At 41.2% G+C, this 19556-nt stretch overlaps 1 pseudogene; it reads right to left on the bottom strand.

Moving 5' to 3' along the window:
• Positions 1 to 413: 413 nt before the first annotated feature.
• LOC122235287 overlaps positions 414 to 19556 on the bottom strand; it is a 51469-nt pseudogene continuing 32326 nt past the window's right edge.

A 19556-nucleotide genomic window follows, 5' to 3' on the forward strand; every position in this document is an offset into this window, starting at 1 on the left:
AAAGCGTACACACTGAAAGTTATGATAGTCTAAAACTCAATAAATAACCATACTTAATATTTTGGCAGATTTCCTCCTTTGTCTGTGGATCTAGTACCTAAATGAGATCACCCTGGGAGATTTATTATTTATTTATTTACTTAATCCAAAATGTGTTTATTGGGATAGTTTCCCGCTCATCTTTTTTTTTTTTTTTAACTTATTTGTTTACTTTGAGAGAGAGAGAGAGAGCAAGCAAGGGAGGGGCAGAAAGAGAGGAAGGCAGGATCCCAAGCAGGTTGCACCCTGTCAGCACAGAACCCAACTCGGGGCTTGAACTCGCCAACCGTGAGATCATAACCTGAGTGGAAACCAACCTATTGGCGACTGAGCCACCCAGGTGCCCCGCCCATTCCTCTTGATTCAGGGTGCTTTTAGGGCTGCTTCCATCTGAAGGAGCATCCCTCTGCAAGCCTTGCTTTTTCTCCTGCAGGTTGCCAGGGACAGCGGAGAAGCCAACACACAAAACTGCCATTTGGGCACGGCTTAAGATGGTGGTAGTTTTGGAGCATCCTGGGTACCTCGCGTCCATGAAGGAGGAGCTGGGGCTCTGCACCATAAGCTTCTTCCTGTGTTTCCTCTTCTCCTCTTCCCCGGGCGGGTGGAGGAGGCCCTTTGGGAGGGGATGTTCTCATGGGGAGATCATCACCGCCGGGAAGGGGGACTATAGGGAGCTTTTTAAAGCTTTTTATAGGGAGATTTTTTAAGAATTATAACATGGTAATAATTTCCCTATGTTGTACATTCCTTTTTTTTTATTGAAAAAACCTTTTTAATGTTTTATTTATTTTTGAGAGAGAGAGAGAGAGACAGAGCATAAGCAGGGGAGGGGCAGAGAGAGAGCGCGAGACACAGAATCCGAAGCAGGTGCCAGGCTCCGAGCTGTCAGCACAGAGCCCGATGCGGGGCTCGAACACACGGACCGTGAGATCGTGACCTGAGCTGAAGTCGGACGCTTAATTGACTGAGCCACCCAGGAGCCCCTGTATATTCCTTTTAATAATATCTTAGGGCATGTACAATGGCTCATCTCTCACACATGTAGCCTTTCCCCAATCTTTTGCTTTTATAAAACAGGTCATGAGCATTCTTGTGCATAAAAATTTTCCTGTATTTTGGATATTTTTTCTCCTAGGATAGATTCCAGAACAATACCATTGAGAAAAGACTTTGACCCCATGACATGACTGACTGGTGCATGGATGTTTTACTCTGTTCTTACAGGGGTTTGAACATACTTGATTAAATTATTTGGCCTCCGACCAGATGTTGGGCATCGCTCTGTTGGATCCTTAGTAAGCTTTTGTATTTCTCTTAAACTTGTCCTGAAACATCAGCTTTTGGATCTTAGTGACAAGATCACTAATTTCGTTATAAAGGGTGTAAGTAGTGTATGTAATTGATAGCAGGTTTTACTGAGTACATACTATGGATCAAGGGTTGTGCTAAAATTCTTATGTGAATAATTTAATGTTTTTCAAGATTTCATGACCATCACACGTGCTTGGATTTACAGTACAAATAATAGAATCTCAGAACGAGTAAGTCTTTAATGTCTCTGGGCTTAGTTACCTCTATAAATGGGACAAAAGTACTGGCCTTACCCAACTTACAGGGATAGTCTTAAGGAAATCAGAGTTTTACTAAAACTTTACAAAAGTTATGCAACTCCATGTAAAGCAAGTTTTTAGTATTTTTAAAATTGGTTTATTGTAATTATTGGTAAGAAATACTTACCTACACCTTCTGCAGTGTTGAAAACTTGGGTAGCCTAGAGGCACTTGGGTAGCTCAGTTGGTTAAGTGTCCAACTCTTGGTTCCAGCTCAGGTCATGATCTCACGGTTTGTGAGTTCGAGCCCCACACCGGGCTCGGGGCTGACAGTGCAGAGCCTGCTTGGGATTCTCTCTCTCCCTGTCTCTCTGCCTCTCCCCTGCTCTCTCTCTCTCAAAAATAAATAAACTTAAAAAAAAAAATCTTTGGTAGCCTAAATAAACCAATGTAATGAAAGCTGGGCTGGAGAAGGTGGGAATTTCATACTTCTTTATTTTTGAAACACATTATTAAATCATGTAGGGAAGATTAAAAAAACAGGCTAATGCATATATTAAGAATTATGGGATATTCACTCATATGAGTACTTTAGGAGACAAAACAGATGAACATAAGGGAAGGGAAACAAAAATAATATAAAAAGAGGGAGGGGGACAAAACAGAAGAGACTCATAAATATGGAGAACAAACTGAGGGTTGCTGGAGGGGTGGCGGGAGGGGGGATGGGCTAAATGGGTGAGGGGCACTAAGGAATCTATTCCTGAAATCATTGTTTCACTATATGCTAACTAATTTGGATGTAAATTTTAAAAAAATAAAAAATAAAATAAAATAAAAAGAATTATGGGATATTGCCCTTTTGTACTAGAAATTCTATACAGGAGTTGTTTGAGTACTAGAAGTTCTATATAGGGGTTGTTTGAGACTGCTTAGAGTTTATTGTGATGTTTGAGATATCACCTATCTTTATTTACCATCCCAATAACTGTAAGTAGGAAAGGAAACATAGACTTTATTACACTTGGGGGAAAATGATTGGACACGCCTTATTACATGGCATATCGGCAATGAAGTCAACTATTAATAATTCTGTTTAAATACGTCCCGTGTCAGTTAACTACTGAAATTTACTGAGGAACTGATGTATAATAAAAGGGAAGTGAAGTTCAGGTAGACATTTGGGAAGAAGAGACTGAAGGTAGCCTGTTTCACTGGCCCCTCTAATAACTTGGAAAGCTAGGCCATGACTGGACATCTTTAAAAGTTGCTCTAATTAATCTTGGGTTGTCATAATCTCCCCCTTGCTTTTTGCCACCCACCTTCTTCCTCGTTCCTGTAATACTTTGTTGGCTTTTCCCTTCTGGTAGTTTTTGTCATTAACCCTTTGTGCCACTAAAGCTTCTTTCTGGAAAATAACTGTTTGGATCCTGGTCAAACATACCCTCCCTGACTTGGGGTCCAAGGAAGAAGTTCCTCCTTTCCCTAGTCCAGCTCATCTTGTACTAACCTAACACAAAGGGCCTGTTGAAGACACTTCTGGGTCATAAAAGCCTCTCTTTTCAATTTTTAACTTGAAAGTTTTGAATGTAATACACCACTAAGCCTAGTAGGAAGATAAAAAACAAAACAAAACCCAGGAACAGGGGCACCCTGTGGCTCAGTCAGTTATGTCCGACTCTCAGTGTCGGCTCAAGTCACGATCTCACAGTTCGTGAGATCGAGCCCTACACCAGGTTCTACGTGGACAGCACGGAGCCTGCTTGGGATTCTCTCCCTCCCTGTCTCTCTGCCCCTCTACCTCTCACGGGCACGCTCTTTCTCTCTCGAAATAACTAACTAAGTAGCTAACTAAATCAATAAATAACAGGGACAGTTTGGCAGGATTTTGATTTTGACGAAGAAACACAAAAGTGTATAAGGGTATGAACCTCACTGCTGTCTCAGATGTCTTTTGAAGGGTGGGCCCTGGGACCTTTTGCAAGAATATGTTGCCCGGGGTTCTCAGGGATGAAGACCAAGTAACGAGGCAACAACATAACTGCTAGGGACACATGTTTCTGTTGCCAAACTGACCTGTCCGTTACACAAACGTTTAACCAGTTTGTTACCGCGCAACTGTTTTGCGTATGCGGTGATAGGAAAGTCCTGAAGCTGTGCACTTCAAGGATAGAAGATTGTGTCTTTAGATGAGGGCTGGAGTCAGTTAATCCCAAGGACAAATACTTCAGAGTTGAGAGGGAAGAACCAAGAAGAATTGCATCGATTTGGTTGCCAACTAGTCATACAGAAAGACAAACCAACTTAAAGGGTGTTGTAATCGTGTGCATTGCCCAAAAGTCGGAATTTGCAAACAAGCTGAAATGATATTAAAAATAAATGTCATGGGGTAATCCTTATTTTTCCCGTCAGAGCTTTATCAGTCCTTGCCTTTTGGAGGGCCATCAAGGTGATTTAGTCTTGCTCACAAGGATAATATAGCACTTTGCAGTCAATGGATACTGTTCAGGGGCACCCGGGTGGCTCCGTCTGTCAAGCGTCTGACTTCGACTCAGGTCACGATCTCAAGGTTTGTGAGCTCCAGCCCCACATCGGGCTCTGGGCTGACAGCACGGAGCCTGCTTGGGATTCTGTCTCTCCCCCTTCTCTTCCTGTCTCTGCTGTGCTCTCTCTCTCTCTCTCCCAAAATAAATAAATAAACTTCAAAAAAATCTATTAGAAAAATAAAAAAGCATATGAAATACTCCCAACGACTTAGGATTGTCTTAGAATTCATGCTCTTCTTCAATGAAAAATTTAAACAATGTATGTATATGCATGCAGAATCTCTTTTGTGTTTTTGCTTAGACTGTCTCTTCTGCTTGGAATCCCAATCTTCTCTTGCCTTCCCAGCAAACTTCCGTTTACTCCTTGAGACTCAAATGTGCTTCCGGAAGACTTCCAAGACTTTTACAGAGAGGCAGTTGCCTCCTCTTGTGTATTCCCATAGCATTTTATCCATACCACTTATCATATTGCTATAATCGTGGGTCTCCTTGCTGCCTCCCCCACTAGCATGTACGGGTCTGGAGGAAAGGGACTACATTCTAGTTTTCTCTGAGCAGTTAGAAAAGAGTAAACGCTTGTCCAGTGTTTTTTGAATAAATGGATTACTACCTTAGATCTAACGGATTGTTGCTGGCACCTGTGTTTGCTGAGCTCCACGGGACCACTGAAGGCAGTGTGGTCTGGTGCCAGGAAAGGGTAATTGAGTGGTGCCCTAAGTAGAGTCCAGAGTTACTTTTAACAGAAAAGGAAGCCAGCATGGTAATTTTCTAACCTGGCTGCAGATTAGATTAGAATCACATGGAGAACTTTCACAGCTCTCAATCCCTGGTCTCATCTCCGACCTTAAATCAGAATACTGGGGATGGGGCCCAGGCAGTGATAGTATTTAAGTCTTTCTGTGGGATTCTAACATGCAGCCAGGGTGAAGTACCACTGAGCTTGAACTTGAGGAGCCCAGTATTGCCAGGTAGTGTCCATGCTGAAGTGGAAATAGGAGAGGAGATGAGGTATAACTACAGAGTCAAGAATTTGAATCCAGGAGTGAAATTACGGAGATAGACCCACGAAGCAGGGAGGAGCCCAAATCAGAACATAGAATAAAGGGCTGATTAATGCTAAGTTCCATAATAATAGCCAGATAAGAGTCAGAAGTTCGATGTGCAGAGATCAGAGATGGTCAGAGAGCAAGGTTTCTAAGTATAACAAACAGGTGCCGGAGATTGTACACTCCTTTTGAGCCATGGTTTGGGTCCATCGAGCTTGACTAATTTACAGGGTCTCGCTTCTGCAGTCAAGGGGCTCCAAAACAAATTGGGTTTATTACAAAACCATAGGCTTTATATGCGCACACAGTCTGTCTTTCTCCAATTATTTGGCTCACCAGCCTTGGACATTTTTGAGAACTCAGGAAAATCCAATTTTCCACAAAAATTCTCCTTTGCCCCCTTTTCTTTTCCCCTTCTTCTTCCTTTTCTTCTTCTTCCTTTCTTTTCTTCTTCTTCTTCTTCTTCTTCTTCTTCTTCTTCTTCTTTCTTCTTCTTTCTTCTTCTTCTTCTTCTTCTTTCTTCTTCTTCTTCTTCTTCTTCTTCTTCTTCCTTCTTCTTCTTCTTCTTCTTCTTCTTCTTCTTCTTCTTCTTCTTCTTTCTTCTTCTTCTTCTTCTTCTTCTTCTTCTTCTTCTTCTTCTTCTTCCTCTTCTTCTTCTTCCTCTTCTTCTTTTTCTTCTCCCCCTCCTCCTCCTTCTTCTTGCTATTATTATTAATATTCGCTGCAGCAATCATGTCAGGTTAAAGTTGAGTGAAAGAACTCTGGGATACAAAGGTGCAATGAGTGTAATGCATTAAAAATATCAGCAGATTGACAAGTGCAGTTAATACTAGAGAGTTGAAAAACAAGTTAAACAAGATAATTTTCTGTGTGTGCCACATACTTTGTTATATACAGCATTTCCTTTGAAACATTTTATTATCTAATTTCACATGTATTTGTGTGAGATCTTTATTTATGCCTAAATGGACTTATTTTGAGGTGCCTATCTCTACATACACTTCACAAGAAAAATTATTATGACACATATTGAGTCAAAATATTCCTCTTAGAGGCAAGATTTTTTAGGATTGCATGGAAAATACAAGATTCCTGATGTAAGACTCTCTCCTTTGATAGCTAACTACTTATTTGCCATGTTTTCTTCGTTTTACCATATTATTTTCCACGACAATAATTCAGACTTAGGGAAGTATTACAAAGACTTAGAAGTCAATGGACTTGGGAATAAGGAAATCACTGGTGATATAGCAGAAGGTAATTTCAATGGCAATGGTGTCTTAGCCAGATTACAAGGTGCTGATGAGTAAGGGGGTGGTCACAAAGTATAAGCAAGAGAAATAAATTCTTGGTTTTTGACAAGTTTATAATGTTTTTCATTTATTTTTTAAAGTTTATTTATTTATTTTGAGAGGGGGGAGGGACAGAGAGAGGGAGACAGAGAATCCCCAGCAGGCTCTGCACTGTCAGGGCGTGGAGCCTGACGTGGGGCTCGAACCCACCAACCTCTAGATCATGACCTGGGCCAAAATCAAGAGTCGGACGCTCAACCGACTGAGCTACCCAGGTGCCCCTTGTCAAGTTTGGAAGTAAAAGAAGAGGCAAGGTTGGGTGGCAGCTAATGGAAGGAGTACTACTGAAGTACATTTTTAGAGTATTTATAGACTTAGAAAAAGGAACTTGAAGAAATTATAGGTTAAAGATAAATATCAAGGGGGGGTCAGAGAGACTGCCAATTGTACCTCAGTATCTGTCCTCTCCTTCCTTAGTTATAGAAACCTCACGTAATGTTTTGAGTTTATTTATTTATTTTGAGGGAGACAGTGACAACGTGAGTGAGGGAGGGACTGAGAGAGAGGGAGAGAGATTCTCAAGCAGGCTCTGGGCTGCCAGCGCAGAGCCTGATGCGGGACTCAAGCTCACCAAACCGTGAGATCAGGATCGCAGCCGAAACCAAGAGACGGGCACTTAACCGACTGAGCCATCCAGGCGCCCCATGGTTTTTGTTTTTTATTTTTTTAATTCATTTATGCAAATTTAAGTTAACATACAGTACAGTATTGTTGGTTCCAGGAGTAGAACCCAGTGATTCATCAGTTACATATAACACCCAGTGCTCACCCCCCTGCCGAGTGCCCTCCTCAGTGCCCATCCCCCGTTTAGCCCATCCCTCTCCACCTCCCCTCCTCAAACCTCATATTTTATCTGGGCGTGTGCAAAGGTGTATTTCCCAATCCCCTTTGCAGCGAGGCGTGGCCATATAACGAAGTTCTGGCCTCCAGGAGATAAGCAGAAGTGATGTGTGCACTTCCGGAAAGTGTTCTTAAAAGGAAGGAGTGTGCCTTTTATCCTTTTTTCCCCTATTGGCTGGAATGTGGACCTAATGGCCAGAGCTATAGTTCTTGACCTATGAGATAGACTTTGAGGTGAAAGCAGTATGATGGGAATGGAAGAACAAGATAGAAGGAATCTGTGACCTGATGCTTGTGGAGCTAATAATATGCCAGTCCTGGGCTGCTTATGTGTATCTCAGAGGGATCTTTCATCTTGTCTAAAGCACTACTGTTTTGGGTTTTCCATCACTTGCAGCTGAAGTGAATCCTAACTAATACAGCAGATAATTGATATTGGGATGGGATTGGAGTGAAAGCGATGGGTTTTACTCGATAAGGGGGAAGGATACGTGCCTTACCTGAGCTAGGACGGAAGGAAGAGAGAATATTAGAGAGTGAAGGAAATTTTAGATCAGTGATCCTCAGGGCGCTTGGGTGGCTCGGTGGGTTAAGCGTCTGACTCTCAAGTTTGGCTCAGGTCATGGTCTTCTGGTTTATGAGACTGAGCCCCGCGTCAGGCTCTGTGCTGATGGTGCGGAGCCTGCTTGGGATTCTCTCTCTCCCTCCCTCTCTCTCTCTGCCCCTCCCCTGCTTTCATGTGTGCACATGCATGCACTCTCTCTCTCTCTCTCTCTCTCTCAAAATAAAAAAATAAAATAGATCAGTGCTACTCAGATTGTGGTCCCTGAGCCAGCATCATCAGGGTCACCTGGGAACCTGTTAGAAATGCAAAATCTTGGGCTCCACCCCACAGCCACCAAATCAAAACCCTTGGACGTAGGGTCCAGAAATACGTGTTTTTAAGAGGATCCCCAAGTGATTTTTATTACAACTATTGAGGAGCACTGGTCTAAGCTTGGGCCATGGGGGCAGTGCATCTTTCGAGATGTGAATAACAATCCTTGAAGTTGTGCTGTGAATATGGCAAGATGATAATGTTGTGGATGATGATGACTTATCCAGGGTGTGGGTGGGAGAAAACTTCCACGAGTTAGAGGATGTGTCTGTGGCCAAGCTAACTTGGCATTACATTTTCACTCTACTCCAGAATAAGGCAGAGCGAGACAAGTCGGGTTGTCATTGTCTCTCAAATTACTCTAAGTCCTTGACGTCTCCGGGTCGTCCACCCTTAGATGGTGAACGATTTGAAGGCACAGGTCTTGGATTATTTGCATTAAGCCTCCAGATACGTGTGTCTGGTCACTCAAATGTACATAAACCACATATGAAGCAGAGCTGTTGCTGGTGTAATCCAACCAGTTTCCTATTCTCATTTTTTTTTTTTTTTGGTTGGGTGTGGGAAAACATTGGAGAGTAAGGACCAAAAATTGCCTTCCCTTCCCCAGAACAATCTTACTTAGAGCCAGGGCTAAAGTTAGGGGCCCTAATCCCACACTTGTGCCTATTTCGATCTCTGTATTTCTCTGTTATTGAATCTTTTGTGTTGGGCTATGGTCAACTTTGCAAAGACCATTTAAAACATCAGAGGCCTGTAAGATAGGTGTAGATTTATTCACTTTTGCACTGATATCCCCTCTGTCATTTTTTTTTAAAGACTTACATAACATTTCTACTGCACTAACCCAAACTCTCCAAAAGTCCCTTACATATCCGATCACTACAAAATGCATAAAGCTAAAATTATACTGAGATACTTGCAAGTGAAAAGCAAAGAATAACGTGTAGATAAACTCAAACCTCCAAACTCTCGAAAGTTCCATTTGTCTTTGGCATGGGATTGGGGTAAAAAGTCAGCTGTTTGATTTGAATCAGTTTACTCATCTCGTTTTGCCATAAACAGTATATGGGGACATGTCAAATCTTAATTAATATGGCAGAAGGAACAGGAAGATAAGGAAGAAAAATTATTTTGTTTATATGAAACTATTTTGGTCACAAGGCAAAAAAAAAAAAAAAAAAAAGGAAAGGAAAGGAAGTCTGACCTATGGCTAATATCTATTTATTCGTGATCATAATCAGCTTCTTGTCCTAAGTTTCTATGTATATAGGATTTAGGCTGTTATATAATTGCCGTGATGCCCATTAAGATAACATTTACTTTTATTAGTATTTTAATTCAATCCTTTGCTAACTTAAGCAGAGGGCTTTGGTAGCCAAATGTACCTCAATTGAAATCTATACGTCATGGGAAATGCATAGTAACCTAAATAAAAACTCCAAATGTGGTCCTGATGGCCTCCTTAGACCCAGGAAATATTGTTTCTTAGCAGGGACTCCTTTGTAACAGGATCATTCCTCACCGAGCCGTACAAAAAGTGCAACCAAAACCAAAAAAAAAAGTTTCAAACGAATTTGAATGGAGTTCTTTCCAGTGTCTGGTCTAATAATGCTGGTGACAAATTTCGTGTGTTTCACTATAGACAGAAAGACATTTAGTAAAGCACTGAGGCTCCAACAGAAAAAAAAAAAAATGCGACAATTACATCTTCAACCAGTGACTCTAGATATTGGCCGGAACCCATGTGCTCAGAGAATTTGTCACAACTATGACAACAATATTTAATACCGAGTGTTCCTTTCTTCTGGATAGGGCTAGAAGCTTTACATGAATTATCTCCCTGTAAAGCCTCAGAGCACCTGGAGGAAGTAAGAGCTATAATTATTCCTACTTTACGGATGAGCAAACCAAGGCGCAAGGAGCCCAAGGCCACAGAGCTGTTCCCACGCAGAGCCAGAATTGGAATCTGCCTTTTTCTCTTTCTAGAACCCTTGATTTTATCCACTACAGGCATACCTCTTTTTCTTATGCTTCAATTTATTGTGTTTAGCAGACACTGTGGGTTTTTTTTCTTAACAAATTGAAGGTCTGTGGTTTGTGTCTCTGTGTCACATTTTGGTAATTCTTACTATATTTCTTTAAACAATTTTTTTAAATGTTTATTTGTTTTTGAGAGAGAGAGAAAGAGAGAGCGTGAGCGGGGGACAGCAGAGAGAGAGAGAGGGAGACAGAGAATCCAAAGCAGGCTCCAGGCTCTGAGCCGTCAGCACAGAGCCCGATGTGGGGCTCCAACACATGAACCATGAGATCATGACCTGAGCCGAAGTCGGACGCTCAACCGACTGAGCCACCCAGGCGCCCCCTCACTATATTTCAAACGTTCTCATTATTTTTATATTTGTTACAGTGATCTGTGATCAGTGATTATGACTCACAGAAAGCTCAGATGATGGTTAGCATTTTGTAGCAATAAAGCATTTTTAAATTAAGGTCTTTGTATTGTTTTGTTTTGTTTTGTTTTGTTTTTCGACATAATGCTGTTGCTGTACCACATGGAAGCAAATAAATACACTGTTAATTCTATTTGGTGATTCTATTTGACCAAGTGGCTGACCAGATACTTGGATAGGGTAACCGAACTGGCCAGCCAATTCAGTCCCAATGGCCAATCTGGTGATTCACAGGATAAGGCAGCCTGAAGACTGCACAGAAGTTTTACTGTAATTCTTTAATGGTGCTTGCGTGGTAGATATGCTGTATGGCTGTTTAGGAGGAAAAATTGCTGTTTCTCTCCTTTTTAAAAATTTATTTTGAGAGAGAGTGGGCGGAGGCAGAGAGAGAGGGAGGGAGAGAATCCCGATGTGAGGCTTGAACTCACGAACCCGTGACATAATGACCTAAGCTGAGGTCAAGAGTTGGAGCTTAACCAACTGAGCCACCCGGATGCCCCTAAAATCGCTGTCTCTTTCTTGCGTGAAACACTCAGGCCACTGTTTGGGGGAAGGTGGTAAATTCCGCTTCAGGCCGCACTGCAGATAGGTTCTGGCGGAGAACATCTTTTCGAGGGCGGTAATCTTTCTGTTTTTTATTTTAGTCTGTTTTGTTCTGGAACCATGCTGTCCAATATGGCAGTCACCGCGCTCATGTGGTGAGTGCAGCTGAGATGATGAAATACACACCGGTTTTGATTTCATACAGAAAAACATAAAATATCTGGATTTTAATATTGATTATGTGTTAAAATGGTAATACTTGGGATATGTGGGTTAAATAAAACGTGAGTAAGATTAATTTCACAGCTGTCCGTTTTTGCTTTCTAAATGTGACTTCTAGAGATCTTTTTTTTCTTTTAAAATTTATTTATTTAAATTCAAGTTGGCTAAGGGGCGCCGGAGTGGTTTAGTCGGTTAAGCGCCCGAGTTCCCCTTGGGTCCTGATCTCACGGTTTGTGGGTTTGAGCCCCGTGTCAGGCTCTGTGCTGACAGCTGGGAGCCTGGAGCCTGCTTCCGATTCTGTCTCCCTCTCTCTCTCTTCCCCTCCCCCACTCATGCTCTATCTCTCTCTCTGCCTCTCAAAAATAAATAAACATTAAAAAAATTATCATATATATGCTGCCTCCATGCAGCCTTTTTCTTTGTTCTCCTCCTACACTTGACTCTCTTCTTTTTTTGTAAAATTTACTTATTTATTTTGAGAGATTGAAAGAGTGCACATGGGGGAGGGGCAGAGAGAGGGTAAGAGAGAGAATCGCAAGCAGGCTCCGCACTGTCAGCAGTGAGGAGCCCGACACGGGGCTCAGTATGGGGCTCAACATGGGTCTCGAACCTGGAGAACGGTGAGATCGTGACCTGAGCCGAAATCAAGAGTTGAATGCTTAACCAACTGAGCCATCCAGGCGCCCCATCGTTTGACTCTCTTCTGAGGCCTTCATTCCCCCTCCTTAATGCCTCCCTTTCACAGCATCCCCCTTAACACGTCCTAACCTGTCTTCACAATTTACATTGTGAATTGTGTCCTTCCTACGCCGTCTTCCTCTTCAGTCCTGGGCTCGGCTTCCAGCTAAGCACACTCTTCCTTAGCAACCAAGTCATGTGTATGGTGCATTTCTTCCATGTCTTGTACCATGCCAACCACCACGGAACGTACTGATAACTTGTTTGGGCAGTTGTCCCCCAGTGGGGGACAAATGTGAAATGTTTTCGCGACGTTTCCGGCCCTGAGTTCATTCTACTCTGTAGACTCTTCCTGTCTCGTTTCTTTTTTTTTTTCTGGGAACTTATTTTTCCAGGGACTTTACATAATTTTCAAGGCACTTTTTAAAAAGCAACAGCCTTGGGGCACCTGGGTGGCTCAGTCGGTTGAGCATCTGATCTCGCGGTTCGTGGGTTCAAGCCCCGTGTCTGGCTCTGCGCTGACAGTGTGGAGGCTGCTTGGAATTCTCTTTCTCCCGCTCTCTGCCCCTCCCTCACTTGCTCTCTCTCTTTCTCTCTCTCTCTTAAAAAAATGACATTTCGCTGCCAAATGCAAGGCAACAGGTAAAGTCTTGCTAAAAATCATATTATATATAGAAGAAAGCTATGCTAAAGTTTAGAGGAGTTCAACCAAACTGTTCCATATTTCAAGCCTACAGATCCAGACTTGTACAAGTAATATATATCGATTTATTGCCAAAGCCAACCTCCAGGCTTGCTAGCTTCTGAACAGAGCAAACGTCATTTCAGTAGCCTTCCTATATGCGTCTAGTCCAAACTGATCTCCCCAGTCTATGGAAATTTATCGCGTTTATGATCTAAACCAGAGGGCCTCTCCCACGTATCACACGTGATTGATGGATTCACTTATAAGACAAACTTCCACGGATTTGGTGAGGCTTATGAACAATTTTCGATAAGCTAGCAACGACTTTCTCTTTCACTCAAGAAAGCATATTGGATTCATTTGAGTAATATTATTAAAGCAATTACCTTAAAATTGGCCCTTGCTGGTTAAAGAGTACTTTTCACAGGCTGACACATTTTTATTGGTACTAAATTCTTTGTGACACTCTTTATGGCTGATCATGACACCGTGTTCAGAAGCTGCTGACCTAAACCCAAAGCTTAACGCTTTATCTAGTTTTGTTTTCAACAAAATTGCAGCTGTCCTGGAGGCAGGAATTGTATCTAATGTATACCTGATACTTAATAAATTTTATTTTATTTTATTTATTTTATTTTATTTATTTATTTTTTACCATTTTGTATTTTTGAGAGAGACAGAGACAGAGTGCAAGCTGGGGGGGGAGGCAGGGGCAGAGAGAGAGAGGGAGACACAGAATCGGAAGCGGGCTCCAGGCTCCGAGCTGTCAGCACAGAGCCGGACGCGGGGCTCGAACTCACAGATCGTGAGATCATGACCTGAGCCGAAGTCGGACGCTCAACCGACTGAGCCACCCAGGCGCCCCAATAAATTATATTTTAGACAGATGGTATTCCTAAATATATAGATCCAAGTGTAAATATAAATGTATATATAAATTTTATATAGACACTCACGACTTTAGTTGAGCTAGAGAAGAAATTATTAAGCCAGGAGCGACTAGAAAAGAAAAGTGTACGTTTTTTATAGTCTCAAGACATTACTTTTATTAAAGGAAGACAGAGGTTTGACATTGATTTCGCCTTTGTCGCAGCTTCTACATTACTGGTTTAGAATCAAGAAATGCCGTGTTTCTGGATTCCTCATGGTGCACTCCACGGCCGGCGCTCCAATCGATGCTGATTAAAGTAAACTAAGTGGAGGTTCATTGTTCACTCTATGGTTTCCAGAAACCTTCTGCCCAAGTCTGGAATGGCTTCTTTCCACACATGACTTAGGGTAGATTCCCTCTTTCCTTCCATCAGTAGTCTCCATTAGACCTAAGTGTCCTAAAATGTTTTGTAGATTGGATTCTTCCAAAAGCAAACTCTGAGACAGAGGTAAGCATTCAGGAAGTTCATCAAGCGGTGCTCTCAGGATCAACAACTGTGCAAGGGAAGAGAAAAGAAAGAAGGGAAATAAGGAAAGAAGGGAAGAAACCAACAGCGGTCACAGAGAGTTCAACTGTGAAACAGTCCCAGCAAAGGCCTCAGCCATGCCAAGGTGAGCTCTGAAACTGGGATCTCCTTTAGAGTCGTCCCACATTGTGATGAGCCGTCAGGGCTTTCTACTTCCACCTTGACCAGTCGTGGATGCATGCGGTCCCTGGGAAAGGGTTGTGAACTTGGGAGACGCAGTACTCTGTAGCTGATGATGTATCTGGAGAGGACTGGCAGCTGAGTGCAGTCAGCCCCCCATTCCTACAAGCTGGGGAATAAACCCTTTGGTCCTTAAGTGGAATCTGAGGTGCGTTATAACATCCACTACGAAGGTCTTTCTTGAATTAATAATTACCCCTGTGGTCAAATTAGTTTGGCAAATGCTAGGCTAAACAGGTTTCTTTACCGGAGGAGTTCTTAGAAATTTAAGTATGCTGGTATGCAAGGTGAATGTCCAATGGGGGAATAGAACATGGAAAAGATAGCTCTATTATCTCAGATTTCGTCTTGATGGTCCAACGTAGCAAATAACCTACCTTGATTCAACTATTAGTAAGGTCTGTTGCCCTTGATCAGAGTGCTATGGACTATTAAGTCCGATCCACAGCTAAATCAAGCAGGACTTATTTCTTAATGAAAGTCTAGCTTAGTATGGAGACAAATGTTTGCTTTATTGTTGACCATATTTCTTCTCATTCTAACGGGTTTCATTCCGATGGGTTTATGGGCTCGATGTGTTTTTGGAAATTGACATGGTTGACCATAAACGCAATGTTGCTTTCAAGAAAAATTCATCATGGAATACTATTGCTGTATGATACAAGAAGGCCTTGAAAAGAATTCAGAGTAAACTACGACTTTTCTTAGCCTGATTTCATGTCAACTTTCACACCTCTGTGATTATCGACTCTATTGTTAAATCTGTTTTCTCACTGTCATCTTCTTGAAATAGTTTCCACCTCGGGATGTCTGCTTACCTGACTTTCACATAAATCAATTTAGATTAAGTTAGAATCAGACAAGAGGCAATTTCAGGAATGAAAAAGAAACTCTTCACTGAAATATACTAACTATCTGTATTTGAGAACATTCATGGACAGGAAGACATAACACTTTAAGAATACACTTTGAAAAGTTAGAGAGAAATATTTACCTTCAGAAGTGGCAAAGAAGGTCCTGAATGCCCACTGTGATCTGAAACTACTTTTGTTAGAAGTATCGTGACACTAAGTTTTCTCAAAGTCGGTAAGAAAGAACATGTGGCTTTGAACACGAATTTTCAGTAACACACAGGTGTGAGCGTGTGTGTAGGAGTGTGTGTGTGTGTGTGTGTGTGTGTGTGTAGAGGGATAGAGAGAGAAAGAGAAAATTTATTTAGAGGTAATCTATATTATACTATAGGATACTAGACTATACTATATTATGGTATACTAGCATAACATATTTTATGTTACACTAGAATAATCTAGATTATACTAAACCATATATTATGGGAGTGTACTAATGGGATAAGTTTTGGCTAGAGGAATCATTATTTTCTATTTCAAAATGAATTCCTATGCTTTACAGTCTTAATATGCTGATTTTTGGTTTATCAGTGTTTATTTGAACCTTTCTGTCAACCTGAGCTTCTCAATCTTGGGCAGTAGGATTTTGTTTCATTTCATTCTTTTTACTAAAATAGTGTCAGTCCCTCTTCCTGACCAAGTCTTTCATTTTAAAAAATGATTCCTAAAAAAAAAAAAAAAAAAAAGACTCCTTAGAGTGGAATTTTTTAAGCTATATTTGACAACTGCAGGAACTGACTGGGGGGGGTGGGGAGTGGAGCTTAATTGAACTCCGCTAAATAGAAAAGCAAATAAAGTTCCTTGTTCAGAAGTACCCTGGCTTTTGAAAATACCCGAAACCAAATAAACTACGTTTTAAGGAAGTACAAGAGGGTTTGTAAGAATAAATGAATTATTTGTGCCCTATTAAGATATGCTTTTCAGAAGTTTGGCAACCTATTCTTCTCCAGTCAAAAATGACTTTAAAAATTTTTTTTAAATGTTTATTTATTTTTGAGAGACAGAGACAGAGTGTGAGCAGGGGAGGGGCAGAGAGAGAGAGAGAGAGAGAGAGAGACAGGATCCAAAGCAGGCTCCAGGCTCTGAGTTGTCAGCACAGAGCCTGACGCGGGGCTCGAACCCACGAACCACGAGATCATGACGTGAGCTGGAGTCGGACGCTGAACTGACTGAACCACCCAGGTGCCTTACCAGTTGCTGCTTTTAATCAAGTTTTGATTAAACTAGTTTTGGATATAGATGCAATTTGCTTCATGTTCATATTTGGTTGAATGATGAGATTGAACTTCAATTTAGATGTAAACCAATTATGAATTTCATAGGATGTGCCCCACCCTGGGCTAAGCGCTACACGGAACCTAAAGCCATTGTATCAGAAGGCTCTCGTCCACCACTGTGATGGATAATTTTATGTGTCAGCTTGGCTGGGCTAAGGGATGCCCACATACCCGGAAAAAAACATTATTCCTGAGTGTGTCTGTGAGGCCGTTTCTGGGAGAGATTAGGACTTGGGTTGGTAGACTGAGTAAAGGAGGTCACCCTCACCCAAGCAGGTGGGCATCAGCCAATCAGTTGAAGACCAGAAGAGAGGTCTTCAGAAAGGAGGAGGGAGGGGGAAATTTCCTCTTTGCCTGAGTTGGAACATCCATCTCTTCCTGCCCTGTATCATCCGTGGCTCCCGGCTCTTGGGCCTTTGTACTCAGATTGGGACTTCAACCATTGACCCTCTCTCTGGTCCTCAGGACTTCAGACTCTGACCGAATCGTGCCATTGATGTTCCTGGGGCTCCAGCTTATGGATGGCAGATCATGGGACTTGTTGGCCTCTACAATAGCATGAGCCAATTTTACTATTATATCTATTAGAGAAATGTAAAATTTATATGTAAATATGTAAATGTAAAGTACCTACGGATATGTCTTATTTGATTATATATATGTGTATATACATCCCATTGGTTCTGTTTCTCGGGAGAACCCCGACTAATACAACCATTTAGTCACAACTCCTACTGTCCAAGTAAAGCCAGGGTAGCTCCCTACGCTTGCCCCTTCCCAGACTTACCTTGACCATGCCACACAATTTCTAGTTTTCAATGCATTTATCTTAGTGGCTTGTGACAACCCCATGCTGTGGGATGGGAGAATTCATGGTCACCAATTACGTTGCCAAAGCCCAGTGAACATATAGGATTAGGTTCTTTGGTTAAAGATACAGCCTTATTCTCCCCCCAATGGCCAGTCCCTTTTCCCAAAACAATTTGATATTTAAACACTGATTTTATCTATTTATTTTTTAATTTTTTAAATTTTTATTTATTTTTGAGCGAGCGAGAGAGACAGAGCATGAGCTGGGGAGAGGCAGAGAGAGAGAGGGAGACACAGAATGTGAAGCAGGCTCCAAGCTCCAATGCTGTCAGCACAGAGCTCAAAGCGGGGCTTGAACTCACAAACTGTGAGATCATGACCTGAGCTGAAGTCGTCCGCTTAACTGGCTGAACCACCCAGGTGCCCCTATTTATTTATCTTAAAGGTGTATTAATTTTGAGGGACGCCTGGACAGCTCAGTTGGTTAAGCGTCTGACTTTGGCTCAGGTCATGATCTCGTGGTTCATGAGTTTAAGCCATGTGTCAGGCTCTGTGCTGACAGCTTAGAGCCTGGAGTCTGCTTTTCTTTTCTTTTAAAGTGTTACAGTTTATCTATTTTGAGAGAGCACACAAGCACAAAGCAGGGGAGGGGCAGAGAGAGAATCCCAAGTAGGCCCCGCACAGGCAGCTTGGAGCCCAACTTGGGGCTTGAACTCATGAACTGTGATATCATGACCTGAACCGAAATCAAGAGTCAGATGCTTAACCAAGTGAGCCACTCAGGTGCCCCTACACACTGATTTTAAATATCACATCCTCTATTAAATTTCCGAGTCATTAGCATCTATTTTTAGACTCTCTCTTAGGTTTCACTACTGTGTCTATCGCTTCATTCATGGTGTGAAAATGTTTTAATTAGTTGAGCTTTATAATACATTAAAAAAAATCTGCTAAGGCTAGTTATTGCTCTGGTGGGTATTATCTTCAGTATTCTTCTGGTTATCGTCATGTCCTCATTTGTGTGTGTGTGTGTGTGTGTGTGTGTGTTTGATTTTGAGAATCAGCTTAGCTGGTTCCAAAAATATCCTTTTAGTATTTGTATTGGGATATGTTAAATGTATAGATTATTTTAAGGGTTTACTTTTCCTGTCCATGAACCAGGTATAAGGTGTGCATTTAAATTTACTTATACTTCTTAACTCAGGTTTAATGTTTTCAGTAAAATTTTGCATTTCTCCTTGTGCATTTATTATAATTTTTCTAGATGTTTTCTCTTTTAATTTTTAATTATTTCCATAGCTATGTTTACATTACCTTTCGCATTCTTTACTTCCTATATTTGTTACTTCTCTGTATTACACTTGACTAGTATTTCTTCTGTTCTCTAAATCATAAGTTTCTGATTTAATCTTTACTAATTCTTTATTTCTGTTTTCTTTGGATCTGTTTTGTCCTTTGCTAGCTTTTTGAGTTATAGTCTAAGTAATGTATGCTTTCATTCTTCATATTTAATAAGAAGAATATTTATAGCTATGAATTATTGTGAGTACAGCTATGGGAATAGTCCATACTTTTGATATGTTGTTTTCTAAAGCACTGGGTTTCTAAATCATTGGTAATTATTTTTAGAAATTATTGGTGTAATTATAGTACCTTTCATTTTCTTTTCTGAGCAGTAAGTTACTTAGAAGTGCATTTGTTATTTTCATAACTCAATTTTCTGGAATTTGTGTTGATTTCTGCCTTACTGCATTGTGGTCACAGAATGGGATCTGTGTGTTTTGTGCTTTGGGGACCTGATCACAGTCTAATCAATCAGAAGGAAGTTGCGCTTTTATTGTGGAAGGTACAATGTTCAATATCTAATAAATTACCTTGTATTGTTCTTATTTATATTATTTATCCTTATGCATTTGACAGACATGATTTTTTAGTTTTTTTTTCATTGAAGTGTAGTTGACCCCCAATGTTACGTTAGTTTCAGGTGCACGACATAGTGATTTGACACCTCTATGGGTCATGCCATAGACCACTACCATTTTTTATTTTTGTTTTGTTCAGTGCCCCGAATAAGATGATCATGACTTTATTTT

Source organism: Panthera tigris, chromosome X (genome assembly GCF_018350195.1).
Source record: "Panthera tigris isolate Pti1 chromosome X, P.tigris_Pti1_mat1.1, whole genome shotgun sequence".
NCBI classification, from domain to species: Eukaryota; Metazoa; Chordata; class Mammalia; order Carnivora; family Felidae; genus Panthera; species Panthera tigris.